Consider the following 17,513-nt stretch of genomic DNA (forward strand, 5'->3'; position numbering starts at 1 on the left):
CGGCGGAAGTGAAGTCACTTCCGAGCTGGGGTGTTTGTTTGGACTGGAGAAGGGAGGCGGCGGGCGAAGCGCGCGTCGAGTGGGGGAGCGGCATTGCCTGTGGAGATCCGCGGAGGCCGACCGGATTTACTGGCTGCCGTCCCGCTGCCGTGCACTGGGTGAGGAGTTCCTTCGGGTGGAGCGGCGAGAAGGGTGCGGCGGCCCTGGCGGTCGAGGGGCAGCGCCTCGGCGACGGCCGAGGGGCCTAGAGGGCCCCCCGGGTTGTTGGCCACCAAGCCCCGTATTGTCTCCTTTATTCCTTTCCTCTTTCAGCAGTCTGAGGGATGAGCTTGGACCGACCTAGTCTTTCTTCTCTTGAGAAATGGCCGTCGCTTTTTTTCTCATTGTCATTATTATTTATGATTTGGATCTCGCAGCACTCTATCCGGGTCTTCCGTGGTGCGCGCGAGGGTTGCCGGGATAGCACTTTTTCTCTCGTTCTCCGGTCCCTCCAGGCCCTTCACCACCCTCCTGTACCCTTTTCTTCGGCCCCCCACTGCCGCCTCGGCAACAAAGCTCATTGTTTCTCCGTACTTTACGCTTGCGCGTCGCCACGCGCAGCACCTACTTGCTGCGCGTGCGCGCTCCTCCCTAGGCTGGGGTGGGGGAAGAGAGAGGGGCGGAGGGACTGGTGGGCAGGCGAGCGTCCTAGGGGAGTATTCTGCAACTGTCCATGGGCCAGTACCTTTCTGGTCCCCTTTTTCTCGTTTTTTTTTTGCTTTCCCCTACCCCAGAGTTACATTGTGTCCCATGATCGGGATGGGAGGACCTTTGGGGTACTGGGAACTCCCTGTTTTAGGGGTTTTTGAGCCTTATGAATTTTAAGGTCCGATCCAGCTCAGATTCTTTGATTCTTGTCCTCTTAATTTCACTCTTCTACCCTGCGCTGATTGTCTACTACTACCGAAAATATATGACTCTGGTGAAGATACTTAAAACATTTGTTGGAGCAACCGTAGAATATTTTCCAGTGGTCCCAAAAAGGGGCCTTTTCTGTTTCCTTTTACTGTCTTTCCTTGATTTTGCCATCCCATCAGCTCACAGAAACCGCGAACTCTAGAAAGAATTTGGCTTCCAGTTTCCCGTGGGACAAGTTCTAACAGCTGACAGCTTTTGACATTTATTTCAGCAGAAGACAAATTCCCATTTTGTGTGTGCCAGATCATCTTGTCCTGCACCCTGGTGGCAAGATTTTTCATAAATTGCATTTGAGCAGTTGATCAGGTGTTGGTTTGCGATTTATCAAATAGCCTTTCAGATGTCATCCTTACAGGGAACAGGGTCTCCATATAAAGATTTCTAATGAGATTCCCAGTGTTTGCTGGTTTGTGCTTCTGTTTTCGGCTTGTAAAAGAGGATATTTGAAGCAAATTAGCCTGTTTATGCTACTTGTTAATTGTAAACTTGAGCAGTTTTTTTTCTCACAAATATAAGTGTCTATGACAAAGTCTATTTGTTTATTTAAGTGATAGGATTTAGGCATGGAGGCTTACTGTAATGGTTAACGGCTTGGGATCTTGGTCGTTTTTATTACAGCATAATGCATATTGCTTCTTAAGACCTCAAATCGAGTTAGGTAATCTCTACCCTAAGCTTTTCCTTCAATAAGCACTCTATGCCTTATTCAGGTTTACCCCTTTATGACTAGAGAGTAATGCTCCAGTTGTATAAGAAAGTACAAACATTTGTAAAATGTCTGTTAGCACAACAATTTTATGGATTTCGTGGGAGATGAAAGAAGGTGGAAAATAAAGCTCCTACCCCCTTCCTTTTGTGCTTTTACATACTGTAATTTACATACTATTTTCATATTCATTATCATAACCTGTGAAATAGAGTAAGTTTTATCTTGCCTATTTTGAAGTTGAGGAAATAGAAGCTTGAGAGATTTTTTAAATTTTATTAGGGACATAGTTTTATAGCATTTAATAATGCCAGGTGTTGTTCTAAGCGCTTTTACAAGTATTTAATCTTAAGTCTCTCTAGGCAGTAAGTACTACTATAAAAGATAACAAGAGATGTGAAGTTAACTTGCCCAATGTTACACAGCTAGTAACAGCTGGAATTGAAATTCAAGTAGTCCAGAGATTGATTATGTGCTCTTTACCATTATACTGTGCTGCCCAAGATTTAGTGACATAGCCAAGATCCTGCAAGTAGATAGTGGCATATTTGGCATTTGAACCCAGTACAAGATTAAAGTTGCCCAAGTTACTGCCTTTACGATCTGGACCTCCCCACACATGCTTTAATAGTTTGCGTTCGATACAGCCTAAGGTTCAGTTCCATTAACTCAAAAAATTTTTTTTCTTAAGTTTCCTCACTGGAGCAGTGCTGTCCAGTAAGGAACCTTGAGTACATGTGTTTTTGAGCACTTGAAATGTGAAGTTCATCTAATCTAAATTTTTAATTGTATTGAACTTTAAATTCAAGTAGCCACATGTAGCTAGTGTTTGCCACTTTGGACTTGTGGGTTTAGAGGTTTGAATTGCCTCTGTTTCTCTTTTTTTTTTTTTTTGAGAGGGCATCTCTCATATTTATTGATCAGATGGTTGTTAACAACAATAAAATTCTGTATAGGGGACTCAATGCTCAATGCACAATCATTAATCCACCCCAAGCCTAATTCTCATCAGTCTCCAATCTTCTGAAGCATAACGAGCAAGTTCTTACATGGTGAACAAATTCTTACATAGTGAATAAGTTCTTACATGGTGAACAGTACAAGGGCAGTCATGACAGAAACTTTCGGTTTTGATCACGCATTATGAACTATAAACAATCAGGTCAAATATGAATATTCGTTTGATTTTTATACTTGATTTATATGTGAATCCCTCATTTCTCCCTTATTATTATTATTATTTTTTTTTTTTTAATAAAATGCTAAAGTGGTAGGTAGATGCAAGATAAAGGTAGAAAACATAGTTTAGTGCTATAAGAGAGCAAATGTAGATGATCAGGTGTGTGTCTATAGACTGAGTATTAATCCGAGCTAGACAGGGCAATAAACCATCCACGGATGCAGAAGATTACTCTCAAAACAGGGGGGGTGAGGTTCTAAGCCTCACCTCTGTTGATCCCCAATTTCTCACCTGTCTTAGGTTGTTCCTCCCTTGAGGAATCTTTCCCGTCTCTGGCTAACCAGTCATCTTCCGGGGCCATACAGAGAAATGTAAAGTTGCTAAGTGAGAGAGAAGCAATATTGTTTGAAAAGGTTAGCTTTTACTTCTTTGCAGATTTATGCCCTGTGGCTTCTATGCCCAGCATTTGTCTTGAGGTATCTTTACCACTTGGAAGAATTATGATACTCGGTAAATTCGATATGAGGCACGAATTCTATTTAAGGGTTGTAATTAGGAAGGAAGAAGAAAAGCTATAGAAGTAGCAGACGGAAGAAAACATGGGAAGATTGATTATTTCTTTGACATATCTTCTTGTAGAGTAACTTAAGCATGTATAGGTTTTAAACTACTAATTAAATTGCGTACACACATTAACATAATAGGAATACAGTTACATAACCAAAGCAGACCTATAATTACCAGCCATCTCCAGTGAAAGCAAGAAAACCAGTTAGGCACCCTAGGCATTTGTGAAAACTTATCTATGATATGATGGATATTGTCCAACTGAACTTGAACAGTCTGAGAGAAATCAGACAAAACATCCCATTCTTGGGGACTGTTCACATCCCATATGTTCTTTTAACAGTAGATAGTCTGTAGTCGTAAGATTTTGGAGCACTACAACTTGCACTTCTCCTAATTCTTGGTTGAGTTCCAACAGTATAGATCCAGTCAAGTTTGTTGTTTTACTGTATGCACAGGCCAGCTTAGATATCTCCTTCTTCATTCCACTGGCAAGTCCAGGAACCGGTGGGATGAGTGCATCTACAGCTGCAGCAGTGCGTGGATCTTTGTTGGGGTTTTTTGATGATCATCTTCTGGTATGACTCTTCCAGAGAGTGCTGATGTTGGAAGTTCTTCTTCATATCGTATCTTAGTTCAGATTCTGGGTAGCCAACTTAGGCTTTGATCCTCTGTATAAACACAAACAGACCCTTTGCCCACACATTGATATGCCCTTTATACCGTTGTGTAGAACTCATTGGAGGTCACCACACAGGAACTGCTTTTTTTTTTTAAGAGAAAGGAATATTATCAGAAAAGTGTACCTCCATAGCCGATCATCTGACACCCTTTAAGTGATGAAAATTAAGTATATTTAAAGCATGCATTAATCATTGATTTACAGTTAGTTTTATCCTATCAGGGAGTAATCCCCCTTTTCTTTTTTTTTTTTTGGTATCTTTAGTCTACACTTAACATGAAGAATATTATGTTTACTAGGCTCTCCCCTATACCAGGTCCCCCCTATAAACCGCTTTACAGTCACTGTCCATCAGCATAGCAAAATGTTGTAGAATCACTACTTGTCTTCTCTGTGTTGTACAGCCCTCCCCTTTCTCCCACCCCCCCATGCATGCTAATCTTAATACCCCCCTTTTTCTTCCCCCTCCCTTATCCCTCCCTACCCACCCATCCTCCCCAGTCCCTTTCCCTTTGGTAACTGTTAGTCCATTCTTAGGTTCTGTGATTCTGCTGCTGTTTTGTTCCTTCAATTTTTCCTTTGTTCTTATACTCCACAGATGAGTGAAATCATTTGGTATTTCTCTTTCTCCACTTGGCTTATTTCACTGAGCATAATACCCTCCAGCTCTATCCATGTTGCTGCAAATGGTAGGATTTGCCCTTTTCTTATGGCTGAGTAGTATTCCATTGTGTATATGTACCATATCTTCTTTATCCATTCATCTACCGATGGACATTTAGGTTGCTTCCAATACTTGGCTATTGTAAATAGTGCTGCGATAAACAGGGGTGCATCTGTCATTCTCAAACTTGATTGCTGCGTTCTTAGGGTAAATTCCTGAGTGGAATTCCTGGGTCAAATGGTAAGTCTGTTTTGAGCATTTTGATGAACCTCCATACTGCTTTCCACAATGGTTGAACTAATTTACATTCCCACCAGCAGTGTAGAAGGGTTCCCCTTTCTCCACAGTCTTGCCAACATTTGTTGTTGTTTGTCTTTTGGATGGCAGCCATCCTTACTGGTGTGAGGTGATACCTCATTGTAGTTTTAATTTGCATTGCTCTGATAATTAGTGATGTGGAGCATCTTTTCATGTGTCTGTTGGCCATCTGTATTTCTTTTTTGGAGAACTGTCTGTTCAGTTCCTCTGCCCATTTTTTAATTGGATTATTTGTTTTTCGTTTGTTGAGGCGTGTGATCTCTTTATATATTTTGGACGTCAAGCCTTTATCGGATCTGTCATTTACAGATATATTCTCCCATACTGTAGGGTTCCTTTTTGTTCTATTGATGGTGTCTTTTGCTGTACAGAAGCTTTTCAGCTTAATATAGTCCCACTTGTTCATTTTTGCTGTTGTTTTCCTTGCCCAGGGAGATATGTTCAAGAAGAGGTCACTCATGTTTATGTCTAAGAGGTTTTTGCCTATGTTTTCTTCCAAGAGTTTAATGGTTTCATGACTTACATTCAGGTCTTTGATCCATTTTGAGTTTACTTTTGTATATGGGGTTAGACAATGGTCCAGTTTCATTCTCCTACATGGAGCTGTCCAGTTTTGCCAGCACCATCTGTTGAAGAGACTGTCATTTCGCCATTGTATGTCCATGGTTCCTTTATCAAATATTAATTGACCATATATGTTTGGGTTAATGTCTGGAGTCTCTAGTCTGTTCCACTGGTCTGTGGCTCTGTTCTTGTGCCAGTACCAAATTGTCTTGATTACTGTGGCTTTATAGTAGACCTTGAAGTTGGGGAGTGAGATCCCTGCTACTTTATTCTTCTTTCTCAGGATTGCTTTGGCTATTCGGGGTCTTTGGTGGTTCCATATGAATTTTTTAATTATTTGCTCCAGTTCATTGAAGAATGTTGCTGGTAGTTTCATAGGGATTGCATCAAATCTGTATATTGCTTTGGGCAGGATGGCCATTTTAACGATATTAATTCTTCCTAGCCACGAGCATGGGATGAGTTTCCATTTGTTAGTGTCCCCTTTAATTTCTCTTAAGAGTGACTTGTAGTTTTCAGAGTATAGGTCATTCACTTCTTTGGTTAGATTTATTCCTAGGTATTTTATTCTTTTTGATGCAATTGTGAATAGAATTGTTTTCCTGATTTCTCTTTCTATTGGTTCATTGTGAGTGTATAGGAAAGCTACAGATTTCTGTGTGTGAATTTTGTATCCTGCAACTTTGCTGTATTCCGATATCAGTTCTAGTAGTTTTGGGGTGGAGTCTTTAGGGTTTTTTATGTACAATATCATGTCATCTGCAAATAGTGACAGTTTAACTTCTTCTTTACCAATCTGGATTCCTTGTATTTCTTTGTTTTGTCTGATTGCCGTGGCTAGGACCTCCAGTACTATGTTAAATAACAGTGGAGAGAGTGGGCATCCCTGTCTAGTTCCCGATCTCAGAGGAAAAGCTTTCAGCTTCTCGCTGTTCAGTATAATGTTGGCTGTGGGTTTATGATATATGGCCTTTATTATGTTGAGGTACTTGCCCTCTATTCCCATTTTCCTGAGAGTTTTTATCATGAATGGATGTTGAATTTTGTCAAATGCTTTTTCAGCATCTATGGAGATGATCATGTGGTTTTTGTCTTTCTTTTTGTTGATGTGGTGGGTGATGTTGATGGATTTTTTAATGTACCATCCTTGCATCCCTGGGATGAATCCCACTTGGTCATGGTGTATGATCCTTTTGATATATTTTTGAATTCGGTTTGCTAATATTTTATTAAGTATTTTTGCATCTGCATTCATCAGGGATATTGGTCTGTAATTTTCTTTTTTGGTGGGGTCTTTGCCTGGTTTTGGTATTAGGGTGATATTGGCTTCATAGAATGAGTTTGGGAGTATTCCCTCCTCTTCTATTTTTTGGAAAACTTTAAGGAGAATGGGTATTATGTCTTCTCTGTGTGTCTGATAAAATTCTGAGGTAAATCCGTCCGGCCGAGGGGTTTTGTTCTTGGGTAGTTTTTTGATTACCATTTCAATTTCTTTGCTTGTAATTGGTTTGTTTAACCTTTGTGTTTCTTCCTTGGTCAGTCTTGGAAGGTTGTATTTTTCTAGGAAGTTGTCCATTTCGTATAGGTTTTCCAGCTTGTTAGCATATGTTTTCATAGGTAGTCTTTAATAATTCTTTGTATTTCTGTGGAGTCTGTCGTGATTTTTCCATTCTCATTTCTGATTCTGTTGATGTGTGGTGATTCTCTTTTTCTCTTAATAAGTCTGGCTAGAGGCTTATCTATTTTGTTTATTTTCTCAAAGAACCAGCTCTTGTTTTCATTGATTTTTGCTATTGTTTTATTCTTCTCAATTTTGTTTATTTCTTCTCTCATCTTTATTATGTCCCTCCTTCTGCTGACTTTAGGCCTCATTTGTTCTTCTTTTTCCAGTTTCGATAATTGTGATGTTAGACTATTCATTTGGGATTGTTCTTCCTTCTTGCAAGTGTGCCTGGATCGCTATATACTTTCCTCTTAAGACTGCTTTCTCTGCGTCCCACAGAAGTTGGGGGTTTGTGTTGTTGTTGTCATTTGTTTCCATATATTCCTTGATCTCTATTTTAATTTGTTCGTTGATCCATTGATTATTTAGGAGCATGTTGTTAAGCCTCTATGTGTTTGTGAGCCTTTTTGTTTTCTTTGTAGAATTTATTTCTAGTTTTATACCTTTGTGGTCTGAAAAATTGGTTGGCAGAATTTCAATATTTTGGATTTTGCTGAGGCTCTTTTTGTGGGCTAGTATGTGGTCTATTCTGGAGAATGTTCCATGTGCACTTGAGAAGAATGTATATCCTGTTGCTTTTGGATGTGGAGTTCTATAGATGTCTATTAGGTCCATTTGCTCTACTGTGTTGTTCAATGCTTCTGTGTCCTTACTTATTTTCTGCCCGGTGGATCTATCCTTTGGGGTGAGTGGTATGTTGAAGTCTCCTTAAATGAATGCATTGCAGTCTGTTTCCCCCTTTAGTTCTGTTAGTATTTGTTTCACATATGCTGGTGCTCCTGTGTTGGGTGCATATATATTTAGAATGGTTATATCCTCTTGTTTGACTGAGCCCTTTATCATTATGTAGTGTCCTTCTTTATCTCTTGTTACTTTCTTTGTTTTGAAGTCTATTTTGTCTGATATTAGTACTGCAACCCCTGCTTTCTTCTCGCTGTTTGCCTGAAATATGTTTTTCCATCCCTTGACTTTTAGTCTGTACATGTCTTTGGGTTTGAGGTGAGTTTCTTGTAAGCAGCATATAGATGGGTCTTGCTTTTTTATCCATTCTATTACTCTGTGTCTTTTGATTGGTACATTAAGTCCATTTACATTTAGGGTGACTATTGAAAGATATGTACTTATTGCCATTGCAGGTTTTAAATTCGTGGTTACCAAAGGTTCAAGGTTAGCCTCTTTAGTGTCTTACTGCCTAACTTAGCTCACTTATTGAGCTGTTATATACACTCTCTGGAGATTCTTTTCTTCTCTCCCTTCTTATTCCTCCTCCTCCATTCTTCATATGTTGGGTGTTTTGTTCTGTGCTCTTTTTAGGAGTGCTCCCATCTAGAGCAGTCCCTGTAAGATGTCCTGTAGAGGAGGTTTGTGGGAAGCAAATTCCCTCAGGTTTTGCTTGTCTGGGAATTGTTTAATCCCGCCATCATATTTAAATGATAGTCGTGCTGGATACAGTATCCTTGGTTCAAGGCCCTTCTGTTTCATTGCATTAAATATATCATGCCATTCTCTTCTGGCCTGTAGGGTTTCTGTCGAGAAGTCTGATGTTAGCCTGATGGGTTTTCCTTTATAGGTGACCTTTTTCTCTCTAGCTGCCTTTAAAACTCTTTCCTTGTCCTTGATCTTTGCCATTTTAATTATTATGTGTCTTGGTGTTGTCCTCCTTGGATCCTTTCTGTTGGTGGTTCTGTGTATTTCCGTGGTCTGTTCGATTATTTCCTCCCCCAGTTTGGGGAAGTTTTCAGCAATTATTTCTTCCAAGATACTTTCCATCCCTTTTCCTCTCTCTTCTTCTTCTGGTACCCCTATAATACGGATATTGTTCCTTTTGGATTGGTCACACAGTTCTCTTAATATTGTTTCATTCCTGGAGATCCTTTTCTCTTTCTCTATGTCAGCTTCTATGCGTTCCTGTTCTCTGATTTCAATTCCATCAATGGCCTCTTGCATCTTATCCATTCTGCTTATAAATCTTTCCAGAGTTTGTTTCATTTCTGTAATCTCCTTCCTGGCATCTGTGATCTCCCTCCGGACTTCATCCCATTTCTCTTGCGTATTTCTCTGCATCTCTGTCAGCATGTTTATGATTCTTATTTTGAATTCTTTTTCAGGAAGACTGGTTAGGTCTGTCTCCTTCTCTGGTGTTGTCTCTGTGATCTTTGTCTGCCTGTAGCTTTGCCTTTTCATGGTGATAGGAATAGTTTGCAGAGCTGGGACGAGTGACGGCTGGAAGAACTTCCCTTCTTGTTGGTTTGTGGCCCTCCTCTCCTGGGAGAACAGCGACCTCTAGTGGCTTGTGCTGCGCAGCTGCGCGCAGACAGGGTTTCTGCTTCCTGCCCGGCTGCTATGGAGTTAATCTCCACTGTTGCTGTGGGCGTGGCCTGGCTCGGGCAGCTGCTCCAAAGTGGTGGAGTCGCGTTGGAGCAGGAGCGGCTGGGAGGCTATTTATCTCCGTGAGGGGCCTCCCTGCTCCCTGCAGCCCAGGGGTTAGGGTGCCCAGAGATCCCCGGATTCCCTACCTCTGGACTAAGTGTCCTGCCCTGCCCCTTTAAGACTTACAAAAAGCACCTGCCAAAACAAAACAACGACCCCAAAGAAAAAAAAATGGCCGCTCGTTTTCCTTTATTCTCTGGCGCCAGCCTCAGGCACCCGCTCACCGGTCTTGCTGCCCTGTTTCCCTAGTATTGGGATCTCTGTCCCTTTAAGACTTCCAAAAAGCACTTGCCAAAACAAAACAACAACAACAACAAAATGGCCGCTAGCTTTTCTTTTGTTCTCCGGCGCCGGCCTCCGATACCCACTCGCCAGTCTTGCTGCCCTGTTTCCCTATATTGGGGTCCCTGTCCCTTTAAGACTTCCAAAAAGCACTCACCACAACAAAACGACAACAACAACAACAAAAAAAAATGGCCGCTCACTTTTCTTTTGTTCTCTGGCATCTGCATCAGGCACCCGCTCACTGGTCCTGCTGCCCTGTTTCCCTAGTATCCAGGACCCCATGCATGCACTGTGTCTGCGCTCTGGCCCGGATGGCGGGGGCTGGGTGTTCGGCAGCCCTGGGCTCCGTCTCCCTCCCGCTCTGCCTGCTCTCCTCCCGCCGGGAGCTGGGGGGAGGGGCGCTCGGGTTCCGCGGGGCCGGGGCTTGTATCTTACCCCCTTAGCGAGGCACTGGGTTCTCGCAGGTGTGGATGTGGTCTGGATGTTGTCCTGTGTCCTCTGGTCTTTATTCTAGGAAGAGTTGTCCTTGTTATATTTTCATAGATGTATGTGGTTTTGGGAGGATATTTCCGCTGCTCTACTCACACTGCCATCTTGGCTCTGCCTTTCTGTTTCTCATTTTTTGTCAGTTTTTATAAATAAGAAGGATGTTTTTTGGTGTAGGGGAGGTCATGGGGAAGACAGTGTAGCACAGAGAAGACAAGTAGTGACTCTGGCATCTTACTACACCGATGGACAGTGACTTCAATGGGGCATGGGGGTGGCTTGATAATATGGGTAAATGTTTTTCATGTGAAACCTTCATAAGAGTGTATATCAATGATACCTTAATAAAAAAAAGAATGATGTTTCTGATGTGCTTAGAGCTTTCATCAGTAGTGATGATAGGCAGTGCTTAGCCATCCTTACTCATTGTTTACCCTTGTTACATTACCACTGAGATTTGGGTTATAGTCTTTGGGATTTTTCTGTGACATTGTTCGTTCCTACAGATTTTTGCTTTTTACCTTTCTCTAGCAACCTTTAATTGCCTGTTTAATAAGCACCAAGATAGATGATACTATTATATGCCAGGCTCTGTGCCTAGATACTACTATTACCCATTTTACAGATGAGGAGCCTGAGACAGAGCACAGATGTAATTCCCTATGAGACAAATTCTCAGACTGGGTCAAATAATCCAACTATTGTAATAGAAGACTATTATAATAGAAACTATTATAATAGAAGTACACCACTTTCGGCATTAGATCAAATAAAAAAGATCGCTTTCCTATGGGTTCCCGAACCCATGCTTTTAATCATTACTTTATACTGCCAAACAATAAAAATAAAAAAACACCTCGATGCTGTTCACAAACTTCTGAGTGGAAAACAGAGGCTGATGCAAAATTTCTTTTTTCCTCTCTCACTAACTGCTAATGAAAAGAGAACAGTTAGTGTAAAATATATATACACATATATTGCAAATAAGGTTAAGGAGTCACAGTAGTTCAAAGTAGAGTCCAGTGAAATTAGAAAAAGTTGTGTCTGTGGAGTTAGATTAATGAAAGAGAAGAGAATTCTTAAGAGGTGAAACTAGGGGGGAAGTTTCTAAAACTTAAAAGATTTTCACAGTTTAAAATTTGGTAGAGAATATAAAAGAATAGACACTGCTGGAAACCAGTATGTGTGGAGGCATTTCAGGATGAGAAAAACAGCTGAAGATAAGAGTTTGTAGATTGAAAGTGCCAGGCAGCATTAATAGGAGAAAACTGCTCTTACCTAACCAAAATCTGGTGAAATTCCTGAATTGTAAATATTAGGTTGTCAGCTGAACAGGCTATTTACAAAAGAAGTAAAACTTAGTTTCCTACAACAATGAAAGCTGGAATATTTGTAGATTATTGACAGAAAGGACAGAAGTCTAAATCTGTCCCACTTAATATGAGTATTAAAATTTGAAGGGAAAAGACAGTTTGAGATAATGCAATGGTTTAGAAATATATATCCACAGGTAACGTTTTGAAAAAATATTAGACCAAAACAAAGGTGTCAAGTTAGGGGAAGATGAGTAAAAGAAACAATGATGAGCAATGATAAAATGTAAGATGACAATATGAATTGTAAGTGTTCAATTAAAAATTATTTTGAAAGATTGTACTATAAAGGAAAAACCTAATAGTTTGGATCTAAAAGTGCTAAATTATTTCCAAAAAACTCAGGAGGAGGGGTGGGTGTGGATAAGTCAAATCATTCTAAAGGTCTTGCCTTGTCTGGGAGCAGGGATTGGGTCGAGTATACTGAAGAAGGAAAAGCATTCTAAATGTCTTGAATTGGTTGGTGGTGTATAGAGTATATTTCTAATTGATAGGAAGCTAAGTTATTTGATTTCACAATAGATGGAAGTCAAGTGGTTATGCTGTACACTTTAAATTTATATAATGCTGATGTCAATTAAATCTCAAACTGGAAGAAAAAAATCATCTGAGATTCCTCAGTAGTTTGTAAGTTACAGAAAATAAATCAGATATTTAAAAACATGTATTTAAAGTAAAAAAGTACTAGAGGAATAGAATGTAAAAAAAAAACCTCGGAAAAGTAAACGTGAAATTATAATGGAAAACATAAAACCAAACATCATTTGTCAAAAATGTAATTCCCTATGAGACAAATTCTCAGACTATTATAGGTCAAATAATCCAACTATTATAATAGAAGACTTTAGTATACCACTTTCAGCATTTCATCAAATAAAAAAGATCAACCTAATATATATATCTTAGAAATAAAAATTACACATTTTTCTCTTTAGGCCCCAAGGAACATTTTCCAAAAATCAGTCACTGTTGTCTGTACACAAAACGGTAATCCCCCAAAGTGAAGGTTTTTCTGGCTGCATTTTATAGCATAATAAAATAAAACCAGAAATCAGGGCATCAAAAGGTAATCAAATAATGATTGTCAACTTAAAAAAACAAAGTGGAAATTGGCTGAAATTAAGTAGAGAAGAGGGGAAAACTGTGAGAAAACTTAAACAAATAAGTAAAAGATAAAACCAAAAGGAGAGGTACTGTTCATTACAGTTGAGCTTTTTAATAGGTAGTCATTCAGAACTCAAAAGAAAAATATCTCTGCCACCTAGTTATCCCTGTAGGCAACCATTATTCTCAGTTGTTTTAACAGCTCTCATTGAGCTATAATGAACATACCATGCAGTTCATCCATTTAAAGTGTACAGTAAAATGGTTCTTAGTATATTCACAAAGTTGTACGTCCATCACCACAACCAATTTTAGAACAATTTCATTAACCCAGAAAGAAACCCTGTACCCTTTAGCTATCATACAATTAGGTGGTCCTTTGTGACTGACTTTTCACTTAGCATAATGTTTTCGTTGTTCATCCATAATACAACATGTATCAGCTATTTATTTTTATTGTTGAATAATATTCCGTAGTTTGGACATACCACATTGTATTTATCCATTTAACAGCTGGTGGACCTTTGGGTTAGGTTCACTTTTTGGCTATTAAAAATAATACTGCTGTGAACATCTGTGTACAAGTTTTTGTGTAGACATGTTTTCATTTCTCTTGGGTACGTACCTAGGAGTGGAATTGCTGGGTTTTATGGTAATTCCATATTTAATCTTTTGAGGAACTGCCAGGCTTTTTTCCAAAGCAGCTGCCTCATTAACATTCCCACCCACAGTGATTGAGGGTTCCAATTTCTCTGTATCTTCTTTAATACCTGTTATCTGTCTTTTTTATTATAGCCATTCTGGTGTAAAGTGGTATCTCATTGTGCTTTTGATTTGCATTTCCTTCATGGTTAATGATGTTGAGCATTTTTTCATTTTAGTGGCCATTTGTATGGCCTTTGGAGAACTATCAATTTAGGACCTTTGCCCATTTTTAAGGAGTTGTATTACTGAGCTGTAAGAGTTCTTTATGTATTCTAGATACAACTACCTTATCATACATGATTTGCTTTTCAGTTTCTTTACTATCTTTTCAGAGATTCTATGCATTTGGAAGCCATGAGCACACACAGATACTCCTTTTCTACGTATATGAAGTTTATTATACTTTTTAATTATAAACAGAAGGAAACCTTTTATCTTCCAGCTCTTCTATCTATATCAGATTTTCTGCCAAACCACTTACATTTTCATTTATGTTGTGATTTCTGTATTTGTCTCCTTTCCAAATCTGCTCTGTAGTTTTTATACTTTGCTGTTCTCTGTAGATACTTTCAAGCTTGCTGTGTAATCATTTGCTTTGTCATCTGTGCTATATAATCCAATACTTGAAGTCTGGTATAGGTAACGTTATGCTTTCTTTTTTTTCTTGAGAGGGCATCTCTCATATTTATTGATCAAATGGTTGTTAACAACTATAAAATTCTGTATAGAGGACTCAATGCACAATCATTAATCAACGCCAAGCCTAATTCTCAACAGTCTCCAATCTTCTGAAGCGTAACGAACAAGTTCTTACATAGTGAATAAGTTCTTACATGGTGAACAGTGCAAGGGCAGTCATATCACAGAAACTTTCAGTTTTGATCACGCATCATGAACTATAAACAATCAAGTCAGATATGATTATTCGTATGCTTTCTTTTTTATTTTATTTTTTTAACAAGAGAAAAACAAAGTTTAATAACATGTATACCTCCTCTCCACATGGGAGAGACCCAGGAAAACTAAGTGGTTCCTGATTATGCTTTCTGTAAATTGTGCTGCTTTGCTCATTGTGTATTTTTTTTTCTTTCTGGATTTGGCTATCCTTCATAATATTCTTGATAGCCCTTTAAAAATTATTTATGGAGGGCCATAAGGCCTAGAATAAAGATTTCTTCCTCTCAAGGAGTTTTTTATTTGCTTTTACCAGGCACTGGGGGCACTACTAATTCAGGACCGCTTCATACTCCATTCATGACTTGGGATGTCTGGGACCTCCCAGATGATGAGGATTTATTTCTTCTTTCCACAGGAGGACCAAGCCATAGTCATAGTGTCTGTGTCTTCTCCCAGTTTTCCCTTTGATTTGCTTAATGGGGAGTGCGGGTTATGTTTTGGTTCACCCTTATCCTGAACATACAACCCTTTAGGGAACAATCTCCTATTTAGTTTCCCACCTTGACTTAAGTGCCTTTTCCCCCATGAAGCATCCCAGGAATAAAACATACAAAGAAATGTAAAATAATACATAAAGGTGTTAACATTGATGGCCTCTGGGTAGGATTAGAGCTGGAGAAGAAAAAAATTTCTGTGTTTAGACCTGTTTTGTACATCTAACTTGTATTTTCTCTTTTACGTAATGTTTACTTTGTACATAAATTTATTTTACTTAATGCTTCCTTTTCTGGCACAATATCCTAACTGTACAAACACCCGTTATCTAAAAGTTTTCAAATGATTATTGAAAATGCTGTAAGGTGTTTTACTTGTTACTACTACTGTTACTGTTTTACTACTTTGTGATTTTTCATTTAGGGAAATCTTATTACTTGTATTTTAACAATTACTAAACATATTAAACTATTGTTCTGATTACTGTATTATTTCAGAAATCCTTTGCATGAGATTAATGTTAAAAGTTAAAATTTTTAAATTTCTGATAATTTTGGGATTTTAAAGAATAATAAATACGGTTTGAAGTACACAGTGAACATTAAAAAGCTGAAGAGAAATTACTGGCTTTCTCAGTTCATTTTGGCCAGTTTTTAAAGTGGGTCAGATTGAACATGAGCAAAGATGAGATAGCAGCAGACTGGTATGGTTTAGTTTCCAGATTGTTTTTTACTGTATTTGTTAAGTCAGTGTCTACTTTGTGCCCCTCAAACATCACTTAAGGAAAGTAGGTGCTTTTGTTGGGTTTCCAGCATTTCCTCTTAAGTTTTTATTGTTTTTGTTCTGAAAAAAAGCTTTTCCCCCAGCTAAAGGAGGCTAACATACAGATTTGAGATCATTGAATCTTTGGAGTCTTACAGCTGTTTGTTTCTTACCTCCAAATGGGATGATATACCTCAGCTATACAGGTTACTCTGGGGATTACAACTAACATCTTTGAACTAATACCAACTTAGTCTTAAGAGTATACAAAAATTTAGCTCCTATATAGCTGTGTCCTCCATCCTCTCTTTATGCTGTCACAAAATACATCTTTGTGCATGTGTGTCCATTAACAGATAATATTATTGTTCTATGTATTTGTCTTAAATCATATGGAGAACAAGAGGACTTGTAAATAAAATAAAAAACATTATTGCTGAGTTTTGTCTTTACCTATGTAGTTACTTTTACCAGTGTTTTATTTCTTTGGATGGATTCAAGTTAATAAATAGTGTTCTTTTGTTTCAGCCTGAAAGATTCAGTTTAGCTTTAGCTTTAGGACAGGTCTTCTGGTGACCAGCTCTGAGAAAGTCTTAATTTCTCCTTCATTTTTGAAAGAAGGTTTTTGCTGGATATAGAATTCTTGGTGCACAGGTTTTTCTTTTAGCACTTTGAATATGTTGTCCTACTGACTTCTGGCCTCCGGTTTCTGATGTGAAATTAGCTATTACTCTTATTAAGGCTCTTGTGTGTATGATGACTCACTTATTATTTTGAGGATACTCTTTGTCTTTCAATAATTTGGTTATAATGTGAATCAGTTTGAGTTTATCTTCCTTGGAGTTCATCAAGATTCTTGGATGTACAGAGAAACATTTACAGATTTCATTGAGTTTGGGGGGCTTGAGGCCATTATTACTTCCGATATTCTTTCTGACCCTTTGTTTTCTCCTCCTGAGACTACCGTTATGCATATGTTGGTATACTTGATGGTGTCTTAATGGTCTCTGAAGTTCTGTTGATTCTTCCTTATTTTCTCTTTCTGCTCCTTAAGCCAAATAAATCTCAGTTGATTTATCTTGAAGTTTGCTTACTCTCCCTGCTGAAATCTGCAGTAAATCCTCTAGTAAATTCTTTATTTCAGTTATTGTACTTTTAACTCCAAAATTTCTACTTGGTTTCTTTTTATAATTTCTATTGATATTCTCCATTTGATGAGACATCATTTTTAGGGTTTCCTTTACTTTTTGAACATATTTTAAATAGTGATATAAAGTCTTTTGTTCAGTAAGTGCAGTGTCTGGGCTTCCTTAAGGGAGGTGTCTGTTAGTTTCTTTTATCCCTATGTATAGGCTATACTTTCTTATTTCTTTGCAAGCCTGATATTTTTTATTGAAACCAGACATTTTTAATATTATGCTGTAGCAACTCTAGAAATCAGGTTCTTCCTTCTCCCCAGAGTTGTTTAGTGACTTTTCTAAACTAATTTTGTGAAAGTTTGTGTGTGGCAATGAAGTCTCTGTTTATTAGCTTAGTGGTCAGCTCGTTAAAAGAGATTTCCTGAACTACCTGTAAGTAAAAAACAAAACTCTCCAGTCTGTGCAGTTGGGCTCTT

The 17,513-nt window shown here is 38.6% G+C and overlaps 1 protein-coding gene across 1 annotated transcript in view; it reads left to right on the forward strand.

Moving 5' to 3' along the window:
- Window positions 1–17,513, forward strand: part of PAIP2 (poly(A) binding protein interacting protein 2) — a 25,224-nt gene continuing 7,711 nt past the window's right edge. Inside the window, exon 1 of the mRNA XM_036896996.2 lies at window positions 1–158. The gene's annotated coding sequence lies outside the window, so the exon portion shown is untranslated. The remainder of the gene's footprint in view (window positions 159–17,513) is intronic.

The sequence above is a fragment of the Manis pentadactyla genome, chromosome 13, assembly GCF_030020395.1.
Source record: "Manis pentadactyla isolate mManPen7 chromosome 13, mManPen7.hap1, whole genome shotgun sequence".
Classification (NCBI taxonomy): Eukaryota; Metazoa; Chordata; class Mammalia; order Pholidota; family Manidae; genus Manis; species Manis pentadactyla.